The sequence below is a fragment of the Panthera onca genome, chromosome B1, assembly GCF_046562875.1.
Source record: "Panthera onca isolate mPanOnc1 chromosome B1, mPanOnc1 haplotype 2, whole genome shotgun sequence".
In the NCBI taxonomy this organism is placed as follows: Eukaryota; Metazoa; Chordata; class Mammalia; order Carnivora; family Felidae; genus Panthera; species Panthera onca.
In genome coordinates this window covers 45,832,956-45,853,276 of record NC_138342.1, presented here as the reverse complement: position 1 = coordinate 45,853,276, position 20,321 = coordinate 45,832,956, and the positions used below count along the sequence as shown (strand labels likewise).

Here is a 20,321-nt window from a genome sequence, read left to right as displayed (position 1 = left end):
AATCAGTCTTAGTGATGATTTTTTTGGATCTGATAGCAAAAGTAATGGCAACAAACACAAAAATAAACTGGTAGGACTACATCAAACTAAAAAGCTTCTGCACAGCAAAGAAAACCATCAACAAAATGAAAAGGCAACCTACCAAATGAGAGAAAATATTCACATATCATATATCTAATAATGGGTTAGTACCCAAAATATATAAAGAATTCATACAACTCAATATCAAAAAAAAAAAAATCTGATTTTAAAAAATGGCCAGAGCATCTGAATAGATATTTTCCAAAGTCATACAGATAGCACGCACATGAAAAGATGCTCAATATCACTAATCATGGGGGAGATGCAAATCAAAACCATAATGAGATATCACTTCCCACCAGTCAGAATGCCTATTATCAAAAAGACAAGAAATAACAAGTGTTGGTAAGGATGAGGAGAAAAGGGAACCTTTGTGCACTGTTGGTAGGAATGTAAATTTATGCAGCCACTATGGAAAGCAGTATGAAGGTTCCTCAAAAAATTACAAATAGAACTACCACATGATCCAGCAATTCCACTTCTCAGTATTTATCCAAAGAAAACGAAAACACAAACTCATAAAGATCCCCCACATCCACTGCAGCATTATTTACCATAGCCAAGACATGGAAACAATCTAAATGTCTATCTATGGATGAATAAATGAAGAATATGGTGTGTGTGTGTGTGTGTGTGTGTGTGTGGTATATATAGTATATATATATATATACTATGTATACCACACATACACATATATATATAATACACATACACATGGAATACTATTCAGCCATTAAAAAGAATGAAATCTTGCCATTTAAGACAACATGGATAGACTTGGAGGGTATTATGCTAAGCAAAATAAGTCAAACAGAAAAAGGGATGATCTCACTTATATGTGGAACCAAGTTCATGAATATAGAGAATAGATTATGATTGCCTGGAGTGGGGTGAGGGGAATAAGTGGGAGAGGGTTAAAAAGTACAAATTTCCAGTTATAAAATGAGTGGCCATGGGAATAGTAATATACAGCATGGTGACTATAGTTAATAATACTAAACTGCATATTTGAAATATGGATCTGAAATGAAATATGGATAGTGGATCCTGAAAATTCTCATTGTAAGAAAAAAAAATTTGTAACTATGCATGACAATGGATGTTAACTGTACTTACTTTGGTGATCATTTTGTAATATATACAGTTATTACATTGTATATGTAAAACTAACATTATGTCACTTATACCTCAACAAAAAAAAGGCTTAAAAGTAATAAAAAATACTGATGTTTAAAATAGCTATCATTTACCATGTATCAGGAATTGTGCTTTCTATATATTATCTCATGTAATCTTTACAGCAAACCTTTGAAATTGGTGTTATTACTTCCATTCTTGCAATGCTCAAATAAATTACAGACTTTTCTCTGGTAATGTGATGGAAACAGGACCAAACTCCAGACTAACAGCAGAGCCCATGCTGTTAACAGCCATGCCTTCTCACCTCCCATTACTGCAGTGCAGAATGATTACATTAGGCCTGGCTATGAAACTAGTCATACTGGGACAGGGAACCCTAGTAAGGATCTGTCCCAGGCTTCAGCAAAGGACATTAAATTACAAGAAGGACCAGAATGACCCAGTTATAACCCAGGTCCATAAACAGCTTTGTATAGAAGCTGCCACACATATCCTTCTCTCTGCTGTTTCTGTACACTCTCTGAATAACTCTAAATCAAAACTCTCTCTTCTCAATTAAGTAGAGCACATTTTTTCCCTGATGATTAAGTCATTGCTGCCACCTTATCTTAAGATTACACAGAATAAGGGTTTGACCCATTTTTAAGTAGTATGTTCAGAACACCAGATTTTTTAAGTGAACTAGAAATTAGAGATAGCAAGGACCTTTGTCCTTAAAACTGATCTATAAAGACTCAAAATAGTTTACAGACAACATAAAATTCACTGTCACAACAAAGCCAGCATTATTCTCTCCATTTTGCTTATGGAGAAACTGAAATAAGAAAATTAGAGCCTGACTTTGACACTGTACAGAAGTGCTTCTGTTCACCCTATTACAGAAGCTGGCTGGGAGGACACTGGCAGGGAGGGAGACTAGAAGTAGTCTACACCAGTTTTCAAACGACTTCATCAACATAGCTCAATATCCTGGAAATAAGAGGGTGGCTAGATGAGCAAGACTCTCTTCAACTAGAAGAGCCCAGCTCTGCATAGAATTTATCTGCTTTATAGATTAGGATTTTGTGAAAGATTTTCTTTTAACAAAGGCATCAACTTCTAAACGGATAAAACCACTGACCTGGAGAAATTTAAACTATACCACCTAAAGGAGATAGTTAAAATATACCACCTTTAACAAGTAAACATTTAGTAATATCCAATGGTAATTCAAAAGTCCAAAAATGACAAACCCTGAGTTTATCGGAGCTCGGTACTGTGCTCAACACCTTATAGGCATTAACAGTTCATCATGGTAAACTATCACCTTACTGACAAAGAAATTGAAGCTTCGAAAAGTTAAGCAACTTGCCCAGGATCATCAGCCAGCAACTGGTGGAACCAGGATAAAGCCAAGCAGTTTAACAGAGAACCTGAGCACGGGCTCCTGTGGTGCCAATCTGAAATCTGCCAGGGTACCAGGCCGCAGCAACCAAAACACACCACTCCATCACCCTAGGGGCCCGTTATCCCTCCTGGCAGGGCCTGGCAGCAGCCAGGGGCCCAGAAGTTGCCCCTGGGGCCTTTCCACAAAGCACAGCCTCAGAACATTGCTCTGACTCAGCCCAGTGCCAGGACTCTGCAGTAGAGCAGCTGGCTCTTCGCCCAAGCCCCTTGATTAGGGAAATGTTCCCTTGCAAACACCATGGGGGATGCTCCCAAGCCTCGTCTAGGTGGGTAAAATGCGAGGTGTCCCAGGAAGGGAAGCAGGACATGGCTGAAGCCTTTGGGGCGTTCACCTCGTGGCTAAAACTAGGTGCGGAAACGGGCAGAAGGCCGAGTCCAGATACTGAGGCAGAAATTGGTTGGGTTACGATACCATTACCGTCGGGGTAGTCTAGGAGGTCGAGAGCAAGCAGTCCCAGGACACTACCGCCTACTCTCCCCAGAGGCAGGTCGATCTCGCGAGATCTCAGGAGTTGTGCGGGGCTATCTGTGCGTCCTGGGATGAGAAACACCCAGTTGCCAGAGGCCACTTCCTCTAGATGAATTGGCGTGGGTTCTGGTTCAAGCCACTTTTCAGGTAAATCCCAGTCCTGACGGACACCTCCCCACTTGGCCGCGCACCTCGCACCCCTGTCGAAGTCAGTGCTGCCAGGGTTCACCACAGGGACTCATTTAGGTTTGGGCATTGTGCTCTGGCCCACCGGAAGAGCAGGGGCGGGACCCCCTGAGGCGCCGTGGGGCAATGAACTGCGCAAGTGCAGCCCTAGATGTTTAGCCCTGCAGGTCAGGAGGCAGGGTCTGTGAGCGGGCTTCCCGGGGCTCTGAATCGACTTCTGCTGAACTCTGAGGTCGCAGCAACGGCAAACAGCCTAGTGCTGTGAGCCAGTCTGCTACTCGGTGTCTAACCCAATTAATGACCTCACCCATTCCTCAAGCCCCTGTCCGAGATAGAATTAGCAACTTGTACTCCTTACAAAGACTGCATGACAGACAAAAGCAAGGTGTTCTAACGACAAAAATTTGGATGGCCTTTGTTCTGAGTTCCTGGAAGGCAGCCTCTAAATCCTTGGAATTTCCAGAGTAATAGAAGTGTCTTTCATGCATATTTAATGAAGCCCCAATAGAAACTACAGAGACAGTATCTTTATGTTACACATCGAGGAACTGAGATTGATGCATCTTAAGTCTACCAGGAAAGGACACCTCATGCTTTTGAGTCTCTTCGTTTGCCACGTTATGATTTTAATTGTAAGTGTGCCACTTCCTGAGTTCTGAGTCATTCTAGCCAAGTATCCCAAATTTGTAGCCAATTGGTCAGAAATCAGCATGGCTTGGGAAGCCCTGAGACTGAGTGGTGGCTGCGGTCTTGTGGAGGACTGTGCCCTTAACCTGTAAAGTTCGGCCAAAGTCTAGGTGGTTAGCATCAGGAGTCATTGCTCAAGGCTGTGTGGAAAATCCTGTGTTGATCATTGCTTGACTGAAATTGATCTTCAGGATTCAGAACTGACCATCAATTGGCTTTGACAAGCAGCAATTCTCTGTGGGCTGTTGCTTCCATGTCCATGTTTCATTGTCCCACATAACCAGGTGATCTTACTTTAACACACCAGACTCAGGGCTTATTCATGATAATGATGAACCACCACAGCTGTAAGATCCTTACCAGAGGGGAATTTCTGCCCTTTGGCTCTTTCAGATTTCCTCCCTTAAATTTTTTTTTTTTTTTTATTTTTTTTTTACCTTTGCTGTGTAAGAATCTAAGATTTTTTTCCTCATTAAAATAGAAAAACAGTATCTGGGTACACCTAACATTCTTTTGCAGTTCTTCAGACCTCTAATGAGCTGTAAATCTGGACACAGACTTTAAAAACACCAACTAAGTATGTTTATAAGATTAGAAGATAAAGTGTAGAATAGATCAGTGATTTAACATAGAATATGAATTAAGCAAAGGAAAAGGTATAGAATCTTGGAATCAGGATTTATGTTACTCTTATAAAGAACTAAGTAGCAAATTTGGAGGCTATAAAAAACCTCAGATTATCTAGTTCAAAACCTTCATTTTGGATGTTAAGTAGATTTATTGTGGTGATCACTTCACAATATATACAAATATCAAATCATTATGTAGTGCACCCAAAACTAATATAATGTTATATGTCAGATATATCTCAATTTTTAAAATTTTTATCTTGTTGGTAAGGGAACTAAGGTTCAGGAAGATTACAGTGAAATGCCTTTCCCTGAATAACAAACTATGGTATCTTAACACAGTATTTCCTTGGCATGTATTTTATTTTTAGAAATCATACTTTCTAAAATTCTTTTTTCCAAACCAGAAAATGCAAACCATCAATGAGTTATTCACAACATAGTTTGAAAATGTCACCATTAATAGTAGAATGACCTTATGATAATGTCATGACTTAATGCAGGAATCTTCCAGCCTTTTGGAAAAAAAAAGGTCCCAGTTTTTATTTCCATGGAAGCTATTCTCTTTCTAGAAGAGTAAGGAAATGAAAATCAGGTATCCTGGATTCTCTCTAGAGCTACAAAAAGTTTCTATGGCTTTTTTCCTGTATTATTCTCAGTTCTTCAGTTATAAAATTCGATGACATAAAACATGGCTTGTTTTCCTAATAGACATATTTCTGAGAGAGGGTTTCAGTCACAATCTTAATCTAGTATGGGATTTTGATATTTAAAGAATCCTAATGTAAATCCTTTTGTAAAACCAAAAAGAAAGTTATTTGCTAATGTAAATAACCTCACCACAATTTTTCTGTTTCATAAATCCAGATTTCTGTACATAGAAGTTTCTTTTAAATGAGGTTCCCCTGTATAATATATTCTACATTATTTATTCTGGGATGACATGTGAAAAAGGCAGATAAATGTGGCAAAGTGGTTAGATAGCCTCAGAAAGAGTCACCTGATTCAGGTAGAACAGGAAAAAATACAAAGGCTTTATTTCCTTTATCCTGAACTTACTAGTTCAGGGTTGTTTTTCAAGATCCACTCAGAATGTGCAGCATCAAATAGCTCACGAATGTTTAATACATGATCAAGTGCACCTCACAATTTCACCCAAACACCCAATGTATTATTCCAGTAGGCTGTGAGAGACAAGCATCAATCAACATTCAGGCTACCTCATCCTTTCTCAAGGTGAAAGAACTAAAACAACTGTATTATCTGTATGACAATCACTCCTGTTTTATTTGGAGCTGCGTTCACTCTGACCATCAGAGAAGCAATGACATAGTTTTACTGCTGTTCTTATTAAATATTATTACTGTGGTGCAAGCTTGACGGTCGAGAGAGGAGAAAAAGGAGGCAGCTTCATTGCCCAGAGGAGATCCAGTAATCAGATGGTCTGCAGCCTGAAGAGGACATCAATCTTCTGAATCCAATTCTCACTATACGCGTTAGCAGTGACTGTATAGGCTCAGTATAAAATGTTGGCAATATTAAGGCAATTGCTAACCTAAAAAGTGTGTATTTAAGAAAGAACAAAAGGGAGGCCTATAGATTCAGAACACTGTTAGGAATACTAATTGATATTTTTAAAAAAAAGTACTGAAAAAATACACTGGACTGGCCATCGGATTTTTTTTTCCATTGTAGTCATTTGTCTTCTTTGACTTCTTAATGTTTTTTGTGGGGATTTTTTAATGGCAGTCTAGCATCCAACCTACCCCTTTCCTGGCTTTAAGGAATATCTATCTCCTTGAGCATAGGCTTAGAGGGTTCCCACAGGCTCCCACAGAGGAAGCTACAGAGATCCTTTCTCTCCCCATTCCTTAGTAGGCAGTGCTGGCACACAATCAAGGCTCAGCCTGTCAGATGCTTTCACTCACTTGAATTTTGAGCAAATGAAGCAAAGACAAAGGGTTGGTTAAATGTACTCACAGCAGCAGTTTGACCACACAGAGGCATGACCAGATTCTCTTGTTTCTTGACTCTCTCGTTCTTGTTCATTTTCCAAACATGACCTCCCAGCCACCACTGCCCTTATTTGCTTTAGAGTCAGAGTTGTTTTCAGTTACTTATAACCGAAAGCATCAACTGATACCCATCATTGTGAAATTTCCTTAAATGTGAGCCTGAGGCCCAGAATTGGAGACATCCTAAGAGAAAAAAATATTCTTTCCAAAAAACTCATTATTATTTAAGGTTCCTATTTTATATCTTATTATTCATATCTCTGATGTGAAGAGGCATACAGAAAATGAACACTTTCTCTTGCACTTTTAGTATTGCCACCATATGTGTGAGACCGTATTCTTTTGTTACGACAGAAAGCCTACATCATTACCACCAGTCTCTAGGAAGTATACAAAAACTGTAAGTGCCAATGGCCCTTTAAGAACTCATTTTCAAGGTGCATCTGCAAAGACCACTGAAGAGGTTCAACTCTGCAAGACTATAGACTATTAAGTAAAGTCCCCTGCTGGGGGCATGGAGCATCCTGACTAGGAACATAGAACCTGGAGTCAGCCAGACCTGAGTATACCACCCAGCTGAGTGACCTCTGCAAGTCGCTTAAATCTAGTATTGTCATCTGTGGGTAATAACACCCACTTTGTAGGGCTGTTTGAGATAAAATAGTACATGTGTTATGGACTGCATGTTTGTGTCTCAAAAGAATCCAAATGTTGAAATCCTAATTCCCAGTTTGGTGACATTAGGATTTGGGGCCTTTGGGAGGTAATTAAGTTTAGATGAGGTCATGACAGTGGAACCCCCATGATGATATTACCTTTTAAAGTTATGAGGACACTTATAAGAAGAGAAAGAGACTAGAACTCACTCTCTCTGTCATGTGAGGATACAGGAAGAGGATCCTCACCAGACACAGACTCTGCTGACACCCTGATCTTGAACCTCCCAGCTTCCAGAACCATGAAAAATAAACTTCTATTTAAGCCACCCAGTCTATGGTATCTTGTTATAGCAACCTGAATTGACTAAGAAATAATATAAAGCTTTTTGCATAGTCCTTAGCATATAGTAAATGTTCAAAAAAATAAGAAAAATGTATAAATAAAAATATAGGTAAATAAAAATAAATAGGTGAAGCCACTGACTAGGCAAGTCTGGATTTCAGTGAAGTTCAGAAAATATCTCACTTACACCACTAATCTCATTCCACAAGGAAAACAGCTGGGAAGATGAACTAGGAGGGACACACTTTTTAAATATACTTATTCTCAGTTTTTATTTTGAAGAAGTGGAAGCAACAGCTGCCACCATCCCCATGACAGGCCAGGCAGTTGACAAGTATTGGGGGAGCCTGCAGAAGGCCCTGTCACGGGAACAGTGACTCTCCAGCCGGTTTCATGTGGGAAATCAGGAGGACAGATTTTCTTAGGCAGTGTTCTCATTCATTCTAGTTTCTGCTTGGCCAGAAAGAGTACATAAGCTGTTTGTCTCAAATGAACGCTCCAGTAGATAAAACACCAAAAGGGGTTTTGGGAAACATAACAAAATAAGAATTGCCATGCTGGCTTAGACCAACTGTCTGAAAACAGTACCAAGAGACATTTTGTAGGAAGGAATTGCAACTTCCTCCATAATCATGGCTTCACAAGCTTGGAAGCAACTCCTAAATGTCCTTAAATTCCTACTAATGCTCTGTCATGCACAACTTTGCTTAAACCCTCCTTGAGTTTTATTAGCATTTTCAGCTAAAGCTGTGTATGAGGCAATGAGGTTATTTATTTAATCAACTTTCATTCCTATGTTTTGCTCCTCTTGACTGCAGCCTTGATTCACTGTGCAACCTGAAGCATGTCCCCAAGCTGATTCTGTCTTCATATCTCCATCTATGAAATGGAAAAATAATAGTGGCCCCTTATTGAGGTCACAAAGAAAAGGAATCCTGGAGCTACCTTTTTCTCTGCTATGAACTCCATGAAGGAAGAAAGGGGCCTCAAAGCAGACACTTGAGTTCCATTTTCTGTGCTAATTCCTATCAATCCCACAAGAATCAAATAGTAGAATAATGGAAGAGAGAAATATAAGAGGGAATAGACAAAGTCTTGGGATCAGGTTAAATTGTAAGCCATTGAACCAACAAAAATGTGTGTGCCCATCCACAATTCAAAGCTATTAGAAGTAGATTGCTTACCTGGATTATAATACTATAGAATCTTATATGACTTGTACAGAATGGTCACTTAAAAATGTTTGGTGACAGTAAGAACAAAATGGCATTTTTTTCCCCCTTCAAGCTAAGGAAAACCCCAAGACAAGTAGTGCTGAATTATCAAAGTAGGAAAAATCAATAATAGATGATTTATATACCTAAATCACCCAGATCACATTGGAATTTGACAAGAAATTTTTATTGTCATATATCAAATTGGCTCCAGACATGAGTTACTTTAATCACTGTTTTATGTCAGATAGGAGTAATAATTACAGTGAAGATTTGGAGAGAAGATTTGATATTTTCTATTCAGGAGGAGGAACTATGGTAAAGTATAATTATGAAGAAGTTAACATGCTAGGCAGGACAGAGTGAGCGATTAAATGACACAGTTCTTTCTCCCTTATGAAAAGCAAAAGAAATTTTTAGTAAAGTAACATAGTCACTTCCAGAAAGCCAAAATGAGTCCAGTGTGAAACATTTGTATATAACTAAGTCATCTTAGTTTCTTTGGAATTGAATTTTAGAATTTATTGAGAAAATAATAATTAAAAGTAAATACCCTCTAAATAATTTATTACAATCTTATGATGCTCACATTTGTTAACTATGTAAAGAGGCAAAATTTCACTGCTAAAAGAGCATATATTATAGCTAAGGTAGTTCTATTTGTTATAATGCTGAAAAATGTTTTTAATTAAATGATATTAATATAAGTGCAAATAGAATTCTTTGGGGCCACTTCCTCTTATAAAGAGGTTTTAAATATTAAATGAAGGAAAATGCAAACTACCTTAGTTTGTCCATCTTAAAGATGAAAGTTGTATGACCTTGTATCGAGGGAATGCAGTGTAGATTAATTAGCTAATTAGATCTTTGTTGTATCCAGTATTATGAAAGGCAAAGTATGCCTGTGGCCCTGGTTCAAGCCAACCCTTTTTCTGAAACACCAAGGCATTTAAGTTGACAAAAGGGACTGTCACCAGACTGGGGCAGACTAACAAACCATAATTAAAGGTGTGGTTAGCACCTGGAAAATCAGGGCAATTTGCCCCTCGCTAGTTTTGTGGCCTTGTCAAGTTACATGACCCCTTGTAACTCACTTTCCTAATCAGTAAAATGAATGGGGTTGAGCTTTAAGGAGTTTTTCAGCATTAAAATTCTATGGCCTACAATTTTTATACATAAGAAAAGCAAACAAATCATTCTCCACATCAGAGAAAGGTGCTGATTTGTTGTGGGGGATGGAACCACATCATGCATCATTCCATGCAGGTCCAAGGACCAGTCAAGCGTCCGGAAGTCCTCCTGCCTCCCACCACTCAAGCTTCCTCCTGCCCAGCCACCAGTAGACCCAGGAAGCCCAGGAAAATCCTCACAGTGTGAAAACCTAGTGACAAATTCAGTAGATCTCCGGGAAAGCAGGTATCTTTATGCCCCTCCTCATCAGTTTCTTCTTGACCTCTGTAACTCTCTTGCCAATCTGTTTTACCAATAGCTGAGTTGTCCCTTTGGTTTAGAACACTCAAAATGCTGCCTCCTCTCTTTACTCACACAAACAACAGGTTAGGTTATTCTCATTCTTCCACTCATTGTTAATTCATTTATTTGCTGGTCTAGCATTTATTAGGCAACTACTATGAACAGCTGTCTTCACTAGGCCTTGATCTCCTTTGACTAGAATGTTGTGTACAGTGAAGCCAGTGTGTTGGTTTGTGGTGGCTAGCAGCATCTTCCATGGAATCAGACTGCCTGAGTTCAAATCCCAACTCTCCCACTTACTGTGTTGTCTTGAACAAGTGTCTTAATTTCTCTAAGCCTAAGCGTTCTCATTTGTAAAATGTGGTTAATAATAGGAACCACCTCATAAAGTTTAGTGGATGGTTAAATAAGTCAATCTGTGTTTAGTGCCTCGAAAAGCACTTGATAAGACCTGATAAGCACTAGATAAATGTTAGTTCTTATTACTATCCCCAAACTATCTGAATTAGTCTGAGATCAGCAGCCCCATGGCTGAGCTACTGATGACATTTGACACAGTGCCTTCTATATAAAACATGATATTTCATGGCTGTGGAGTTGTTTGTCCACTTCAAAGGGCCATTGGGAATGGATTTGAGGAGTATTTGTCACTGACAAGGATTAGTGAAGCAAGCAGAGTTGCTACCTCAGAGAGCTCAGGGCAATGACAGCCACTTTGTCCAAGCCTGACAGTAACCAAAGGATAGCAATAACCCAAAGAAAAGAACCAGACGAGGAGGTATTGCCAGGAAAACCCCGGATGACTTGAAGATTTGCTCTAGCCATGCCTTTTTGAAGGTACATATGTCCATGTTGCATATTTATTATAAAGGTAGTGGTAGTGATTGTAATTGTTGTAGTAACAGTAGTAGTAATGCAATAATGGGAGTATTTGAAATAATAGTGATGGTATCAGAGGTAGTCAATAGTAATAGTAGTAAGAGTAACTGTGAAAGTAATAATCATAGCAACGGAAGAGTAGTAATCATAGTGGTGGCAGTAGCAGCGGTATAGTAGTAATCATGGCAGTGGTAATTGCAGTAATAAAGCAGTAGTAAGAGCAATGATTTAATAGTAATGGTAGTAGTGGTGATAGTAACAGCAATAGTAGGAGTGATACTGTAGTAGTGATGGTAGCAGTGGTGGTGGTGGTAACAGAGCAGTAGTGGGGGCAACGGCGGAGTAGTAATGGATGCAATGGTGATAATCATAGCAGCAGGAGTAGTTGCAGTGCTGGGTGCAGCAAAGTAACAGTTACACTTTTTTATAGCACTGTTCAGAGCACTTTACATTTATTAAGTCAATTCACACAACTACCCTATGAAGTAGGGATTATTATAAATGTCTGTTTTACAATACTGCCTATAACATTTTGAATTATTTCAGTTCTAACTGATACCAAACTTGGTTATGCTAGTTCCAGCAACATCTCATTAAGACTGTGGTCCTCTCGGGGTGCCTGGGTGGCTCTGTCAGTTGGGTGTCCAGCTCTTGGTTTTGGCTCAGGTCGTGGTCTTACTGTTTTGTGGGTCCAAGCTCCATGTCACACTCTATGCTGACAGCATGGAGCCTGCTTAGGGTTCTCTTTCTCCCTCTCTGTCTCTGCCCCTCCCCTGCTCATGCTCGTTTATAAACCTCTCCTCTCCTCTTCTCTCTCTCTCTCTCTCTCTCTCTCTGTCTCTCTCAAAATAAATAAACATTTTAAAAAGACTGTGGTTGTCTCATCTCAAATCCTCCAGATCCCACTCACTGAAGCCCCCCTACCACTCATGTAACCTGAAGCCCCAGAGCCTCTGCCTGCCTGTAGTTGCTTCTAGTGGGAAAGACATTCATTATGCAGTGTGCTTGCTTGATTTCAATAGAGGGTATCACTCTTGGCTAGAAAAAAGTGGGGGAAAAGTTTCACCCTCTGATGATGGGTATGTTGTAACGTGGTTGGCTAGAACGGCAGAAGGAAAAGAGGGAAAAGAGGAGTCCCTAACCTCCCCCTTGGTTGAAGCAGAGTCATCACACTTCCTCAATGCCTGAAAGAAGCCTGTCATCAACCTTCTGTCATAACCTGCTTCCACATGTGACTCACTCTTTCCCTTTGATAAATCAGGATGTCTCTAAAACGGCCATTTCAAGTAGTGGTTAGGAGTCAGATGAACTGGTGTGTAATGTCAGCTCTCTCCCTAACTGCATGGCTTTCTGAGACTCAGCTTCCTCCACTGTAAAATGAGGATAATTATTACCTCCTACAGCTGTTATAAGAAGCAAAAGAGAAGACACATCAAGAGCCTGATCCAGAATGTAGCACATATTAAGCCTCAGTAACTATTACCCGTTACTATTACTGTGATTACTGCCATTATTCTTTTCCTTCAAACCATTAAATCTGTTATTGTTGTGAATAAATATCCAAAAAATTCCTGCCCCCCAAAAAACTTCTTTGTGTTATTCATAACTCAGAAAATGAAATTTCAGATCTGTAGTGTCAGGGAATCATCCAGATCTCCATTCCTCAAAGACACTGTATTAGTCTCCCATTGCTGCTGTAACAAATGACCACAAACTTAAAGGCTTAAAACAACACAAAGGTATTATCTTACAGTTTTGAAAGAAGTCTAAAGTGGGTTGTCAGGAGACTCTAAGGGAGAAAGTGCTTCTCGCTCTTTCTAGCTTCCATAGGCTGCCCACAGTCCTTGGCTTATGGCCTCCCATCATTCCACTCTCTGCTTCCATTATCACATCTTCTTCTTTGACTCTTCAGCCTTTCTCTTTCCTTTACAAAGACCTTTGTGATTATATTGGCCCCATCCAGATAATAAGGGTAATCTTACCATCTCAAGATCCTTAATCATCTGCAAAGTCTCTCTTGCCACATATGGTAACTTATTCACAGTTTCCAGGGGGTTAGGACATGGACATTTGGGGGACCATTATTCTGCCCAACACAGATGCCCTGAAGAACTAGCCATTGAAAAAGCTGAGTTGGGGTACTTGGGTGGCTCAGTCAGTCAAGCATCCAAGTCTTGGTTTCAGCTCAGATCATGATCTCATGGTTCGTAAAATGGAGCCCCACGTCAGGCTCCATGCTGACAGCACAGAGCCTGTTTGGGATTCTCTCTCTCTCTCTCTCTCTCTCTCTCTCTCTCTGCCCCTCCCCCACTCACATTCTCTCTGTCTCTGTCTCTGTCTCTGTCTGTCTCTCAATAAATAAACTTTAAAAAAAAAGAAGAAAACAACTGAGTTGTCTCCACTGAGTTCCCCATTCCTTATTCAGTCTTTAAACATTCATTTCTGATCTTCTGCCCTCCCCTGATCCTCAGTACATTACCCAACTTCTTTGAGAGTCAGTTTCCACATGTGTCAAACAGGAATGGCCGCACCGAATGTATCTGAGCGTTTGGGGCACAACCAACGTACTTGGGTTGTAAAATAATTAGCAAATCTTAGAATAAAGTGTCACATAAAAACAAAAGTAACAATTTAACTGTCTCACAAGTCAGTTAATAGACTCAAACTGCTTTAAGATCTTTGGATAAAAGGCATTCTTCCAATGCTAAGTATATGTTGGTGTTTTGCCTTTGTCCTCACTTTCAGCCGTATATCAAAAGCACACTTCAGTGTATTTTTCCTATTTCAGATAAACTATCTAATTTTCTGCACCTGTGGTTTTCCTGAATGTCTCCTCCCCTCAAGCCTTCCAGTGGCAGAAGTGTAGCTCATTTTCTTCACTGGGTGTTCTGTGGGTGGCTAGATATGGCTTCTTTGACTAGCCTTTTTTCTCCCTTTGTTCTCAAGCTACAGCTTTTGCTTTCTCTGACTCGGTTTTTGCTGTGTAGTTATGAGTTTGCCACCTCTCTTTTGAGCCTCATCAAGGGCTTCTCTGGCCTGATATGCCGGTTTCTTTCTAGTTTGACTGTCTCCAAGGGAAATGGAGTTGATATGGTTGTTCACCTGCTGAGTTAAGAGTTTGCCCTCATACACGCACCATGTTATTTTATCCTAGTTACAGGGAGCATACAGCGATTCACTTCCATGGACTCTCACATGAAAATGAAGCCACTGTGTGTCCACAATCCCTCATGCATTGCCTTTGCTTCCTGTAGGGCAGGGATATATACCAGCTACACCCAGGAAGGAGGTACAGATGACTCTACTTTTTGAAGTTGACCTTCCCAGAAACCAGGACCTGCAGAGAAGCAGACCTCTATTTGCTTTTTAAAAAAAGAAACCAAAAGTTGCATCACATTTTTTAACATCTAAAAAAACATGACTGCATTTAGAATAATGTGATGCTCCCCTTTATGTCTTTCTCAGGAAAAACAGTTATGTGGATGTATCAGCCCCCATTCAGATATTTAAGAGAGAAGAGATTTAATATAGGAAAATTGTGACAAAGGTGTTGCAAATGCTGGCTAAGGGAAAGGAGGCATTATCTAGAGGTCAGCAACTGCAGGAAGTTGCCATGGCCCCTGTAGTTGGAGGAGCAAAGGGGTGAGTATGGTTCTATCCACAGTTTACCAGTACACAGTTGCTGCCCGTATTGGAAATGATGGATCTGCCCTTGTATTAGTTACCTATTGCTATTATATAACAAATTATCTCAAAATGTAATGAAACAATAAACATTTACTACCTCCCACCCCAACTGCTCTTTCAGAATCCCTTCTGGTCCCCCTCACTTAATCAGCTGATGCCCCACTCACCACTCTTCACTGGAACCTCTCACCTAGACTTGCTTTCTCAAACTGCACTCCAAGTTCCCACCCTTCCCTGTCTCTTTGCCTTTTCCCTTCCTCAGAGCTTAGCTATCCTATGTTTCCCTCCTTTGTCTCCTCAGGGCTCTTTTTTTATCAATTAGCACTGGATGATAATGGAAAGCTTTGAGATTTATTCAATTCAACAAAATCTATTATACAAATGCTATGTTTCAGGCATTATGCTAGGGGCTAGGGATGCAAAGACAAAAAAGAAATACTTCCTGCCCTTGGAGAGTATGCAGTTATTCCAGGGACACAGATGTCTATAAAACAAAGTGATAAGTGCTATAATACAGGTACATTCTGGCAGATTGATTGACAAACCATACAGATCTGTCCTCAATTGGCTTCAGGTTATCTGCATCCTTGGTTCTTGCTAGGGAAAAAAAAATGCAACCTTGAATTCACAGTCATATAATCCTTATCAAATAAACTTACAATAAATAATTTATGGAGGTTTACCTAAAAGACAAACAGTCCATCTATTACTTTAGATATCCTAAATTTTACCTTCATGTACACAGAAACATAATTCAATTTTTTAAAAAATCTATAAAAAACTAAACACAATCCATGGCCTTGTTTTCATACCTCAGTAGAACTGCTTTTACCCAGCTATACGTTGGTGTCTCCTCATCTGCCTAGATCGAGCAACATTTTAAAAACTGCTGAATGAAATTAAATAAGTATCCAATGTAGGAATGTTGAGAGAGTCCTCCCGGACATCCCTGTGTTCATTTTCTAAGGTCCGTATGGAGTTTTTCTCACATCTCAGATTCAGGAAGAGCCTCCTCAGAACAGCTCATTTGTTTTTGTCTTATGGATACAACAGAGTCTTATAATTCATTGTGTCTCTATTTTTGCTGTAGCTGCTGGAAGCTTAGGAGCAAATGTGTAGTCCTCCTCTACCAACTATACAAGAGCAGGTGGTAGGCATTTGTTTTGCTGTCCTTATTTCCCCTTGATCCCAAATCCTCCTTTATCCTTCTGTAGGTATGTTGGTAAGATTTCTCAAACTCTGTATAGAATGAGGAGGTTTATGTTGATTACAAACAAATTGTGCAGGCGTATATGTGATGTTCTACTTGGGAGGAAGGATCAAGAAAATCATAGAAAGAAATGATATGTGATCTGACTCTTGGAAAATCATAAAATTTATCCAGTCTGAGAAGATCTCTCCAAGTCAGGAGAATAATATAAGCAAAGACTTAGAGGCATAAAAATGAACGTGGGGTTATGAGACCAGATCCAGAGGAAGGGAGGATATAACACTTACATGTTTATTTTCCTATTTGTGCACTATCCTTCCCAGTTAAAAGGAATAGTTAAACTATTAGAATGGATCTTTACACTAATGAGCCCTTAAGGAGTGACTCTAATAATAGCCGTTTCTATCAGAAGAAATAAGTAATTTTTTATCAAGTAAGCATTCTCTGTTTATTCAATTTATAGGGGCTTCCCACTCTATCTGCAGGTTGGCTAACCTAGTGCTAGGCCACCAAGAATAACAATAGCTGTCCCAGGCCTCTCTCAGTGCGTATAGCCAGGGTAAAACCAGAGAGCCCATCCCCCAAAGCCCAGTTCATGGTCCTCTGCTCCTGCGAAGCTATCTCCTGGCCTAGTCAGGCCTTCTGTGAGGGCAAAAAGAGCAATGGGTGGGTATGAGCAGATCTTACATGTGGGGGAGATGCTCCTGCAAGATTTTAAGCAAGATACTTCCCTCTTGCTAGTCCTCATTGTCTATTACAATGTGGATGTCTGAAGTCTGATGTTTTTACTGACCTCATTATTCTATAATTACACTGCCTGTCTTGACAGTATGTGAAATTCATTGATTTTTCCAATCTACACACCATCTATATACATCACCATAGACTCCCAGTAGCTAGAGATGACTTTAAAAATGAGTCATTCACCATGCTTCAGGCGGGAAATTAAGACTTGTAATGTTGAGATATGAATAATTTGAGGTACCTTTCATTACTTTGATTTCTTTTTTCTGATAAATATTATAATTATTTAAGCAGCTGAAAACGTCATGTTAAAATGTCAGTAAATACAGTAACAAATCTAGCTCTTAAGTGAGTCCCCACCAAGGCATCAGGCAAACAGCAATTTGCTGGAATCACACATGAAAAACATCAGGCTATTTGAGGATTTGGGGTGATTTCCAGTCTGAAAATTGGCCTATTTGAGAAGAAAGAACCATCTCCGGGAAGGAATTAGCAAAGCAATGGCTTTTGTTGTTGGTTAGGTAAATTTCAAGGTTTTTAAGTGTTGCTTTTTATAAATACCAAAGGGGAAAATTGGGTAACCCGGATTGTGGCTTTACTATTTAGCTTTAACAGAGGGTTTAGGCCAGCCTGGGGCTCTAAGTGAGGGAAAGCTGAGTGCAAGCACTCCACTAGCCTGGAAAGGCATTGGCAGCAAAAGGGATCTGCAGGAAACTAAATGTCCTCCATGCACCAGCAAGAAGCAATGAGGCAAAATGGATGTCCTTGAGTACAAATGTAAAGAAACCCTACCATGAGAGCTCTAGCCTTGAGTTGCCCACATATACATTACTCTTACTAATCCCACCTCAGACCTAGCCCTGACTCCCCACCCCCCCACCACCACACATTTACCCGGGCACCTCGAATCATCACCTGTGCCCATGACATTGTGCTGAGCACTCAATAAATTGTCTCCAGATGGCCTTCAGACTTTGTCTTCCTTTACAGATTTGCATGTGCAAGTTGCCTCTTTGTAGGTTATCCTATATGCCTGAGATCCATGTGGTTTTCACTGGGCAAATAGCTGTGCATAGCTGCTGTCTAGATTCTCCCAAGGTGCCTTAGGCTGAGACTGTGAATACTTAGAACATTTATTTTTATAACCCTTACGTGACAGAAGTATCAAGGAAACTAGGTTCATAAACTATGGATGGAAGTATAAATTATTATAACCTCAGTATAGGGCAATTAGGTAATAACCATTAAAATCTTAAATACATATATACTTTGACCCTTCATTTTCATATGCAAGAATTTATCCTTCAAAAATACTATATTAGACGTAAACAAAAATGACTTGCTAGGATATTGATAGCAATATCATCATAACAAAAACAATATACCATAGATGACAACCAATATTTGGAGAACTCCAAGTGTCCAAGAGTCTATGTAGTTACAAAAAATGCATGAGTTGGATCTCTCCCAAAAAAAGGTCCAAAATTGGCTACGTGAAAAAGAGGCTTGACTGCCACACAACATCCTATTATTTCTCCCTGTCACAAAGTAAGCAAGGTCACCCCCATGGCCCAGAACTCTTTACACAATCAAAGAAGCCCACCTTCAGGCAGCATGCCAAGACAGTACAGGCAATATCTGGTTATTTGATAAGGATTAAAGGCAAAATAAAACTCCAGGCAAGTATCTGTCTCTTGGTGTTCTAAAATTTCCATCTCATTGTGCTGAAAATATACCAAAGTATGATCTTGTCCAGAGAGAAGAGAATGCCTATGTTTGACAGGCCCTAAATGTCTTATTTTCATAATTTAAAAAAAAAAGTTAAACTTCAATTCAATGAAATAAAGTATAAAAGATTTTCTTATTAATTTGTTAAAATACACAACAAAATACTAATTACCAACAGTTTGCCAACACATTTAAGTAAATATAAATTTTAAACAACCAACTCTCATAAAACTTCAATTCTCTTCTCTCATTGCTTAATATAATCTCTTTCCCCCCCTGCTTTAAGAAAAAGCTTTAACTTTCCTTCACTGAAGTTCAGGTATCAAATAGCTTGTCCACAGTTCCCAGGATGCTAGCTTAGGGCAGCAGCTATCAGATTCCATTGATTTGCTGCTAGCAAATTGGAAGATTTAATGGTGTGACTTCCATATGTTGCTGGTTGGTGATCAGGTCTCACTGGGGTCTCTCCAAATGGGAAAAGAATTGCTTCCTGCTAATCTCAGGCAGCCGCATTGCATCCACATCCATTTGCTCACTGATCTTAAAGAGAAAGAATACAGAGAAAGATTATGTTTCATTCTCCCACTGTGTCTACATAAAACCCAATTGTCGTCCCTTTCTGATCAGCAAGATGTTACCTTGGCAACTACTTTGTTGAGCTCTTATTCCTTCCTCCCCTGAAGCTCATCATTTATGTAAAAGTTATTTTGCCTCCTAATGACTAAGACAAGATCAGCCAGCCTGACTGGTTCCCTGGTTCCTCAAGACAAAGGTTATAAAACTGGTAGCCTAGGGGCCACATCCAACACTTAGGCATGTTTGACCACACAAAGGTTTTGGGGTTTGGGCTTTTTTCTTTTTTATTTCTTTTTTTTTTTTTTAATGTAAGCTAACATGTATAAGCCAGAAGGTTTGACATGGAAATCCAATATTCCAGTTGTCTTTAAAAATATTTAGACCTGAAAACACTGGGCCCACATTCTCAACAATCAGCTGTAGCTGAATACTGGCTGCTGCCCTGTACTCAGACTTCTTCCTTTGATAAGATTACCTGATAGGCATGTAGCTTGTGACCCCTGTTTGAAGATATATACTCTTCTAAAAATGAAAATATTCAGGGGCACGTGGGTGTCTCCATAGGTGAAGCATCCGACCTCAACTCAGGTTATGATCTCACAGTTCCTGAGTTCAAGCCCCACATAGGGCTCCATGCTGACAGTGCTGAGCTTGCTGGGGATTCTCTCTCTCTCTCCCTCTCTCTGTCCCTCCCCACTATCTCAAATTAACTTCAAAAAAATCTAAAAAAATCTTTTGTAATGAAAATATTCAGAATGTATGAAAGTTGTTTCTAAGCAAAGATGTTTCTTTCTCAAAATTCAAAGGAACTTCAAACTCACCAAACATCTTCACAACTGCACCAGGTTTTCTAACATTATTCTTAACTTTTTGCCACCATTCCTAATTAAAGCCAGCAATTTAAGAAACTTTGAGGGATACTTTGAGGGTTTGAACAAGAAAAGGCAACGTTGAGGAGAAAAACAACTCATGTCTGATCAGTTAGAGTGGCAGTGAAGTTGATAAAGAAGGCAATGGCCTTCAAACTTAAATATGCATTAGAATCACCTGGAGAGCTTGTGAAAACAGATTTCTGGATCTGAGTTTCTGATTCAGTAGGTCTAGGGAATTTGCATTTTTTTTTTAAGTTTATTTATTTATTTTGAGAGAGCACAA

General features: G+C 39.5%; 1 long non-coding RNA gene across 1 annotated transcript in view; it reads right to left on the bottom strand.

Annotated features, from left to right (window-relative positions):
* The window catches only part of LOC132693327 (uncharacterized), a 32,350-nt gene extending 28,911 nt beyond the window's left edge, over positions 1-3,439 (bottom strand). The window contains exon 1 of the long non-coding RNA XR_009616733.2: positions 3,086-3,439. This is a non-coding gene — a long non-coding RNA (uncharacterized LOC132693327). The remainder of the gene's footprint in view (positions 1-3,085) is intronic.
* Positions 3,440-20,321: the final 16,882 nt, after the last annotated feature.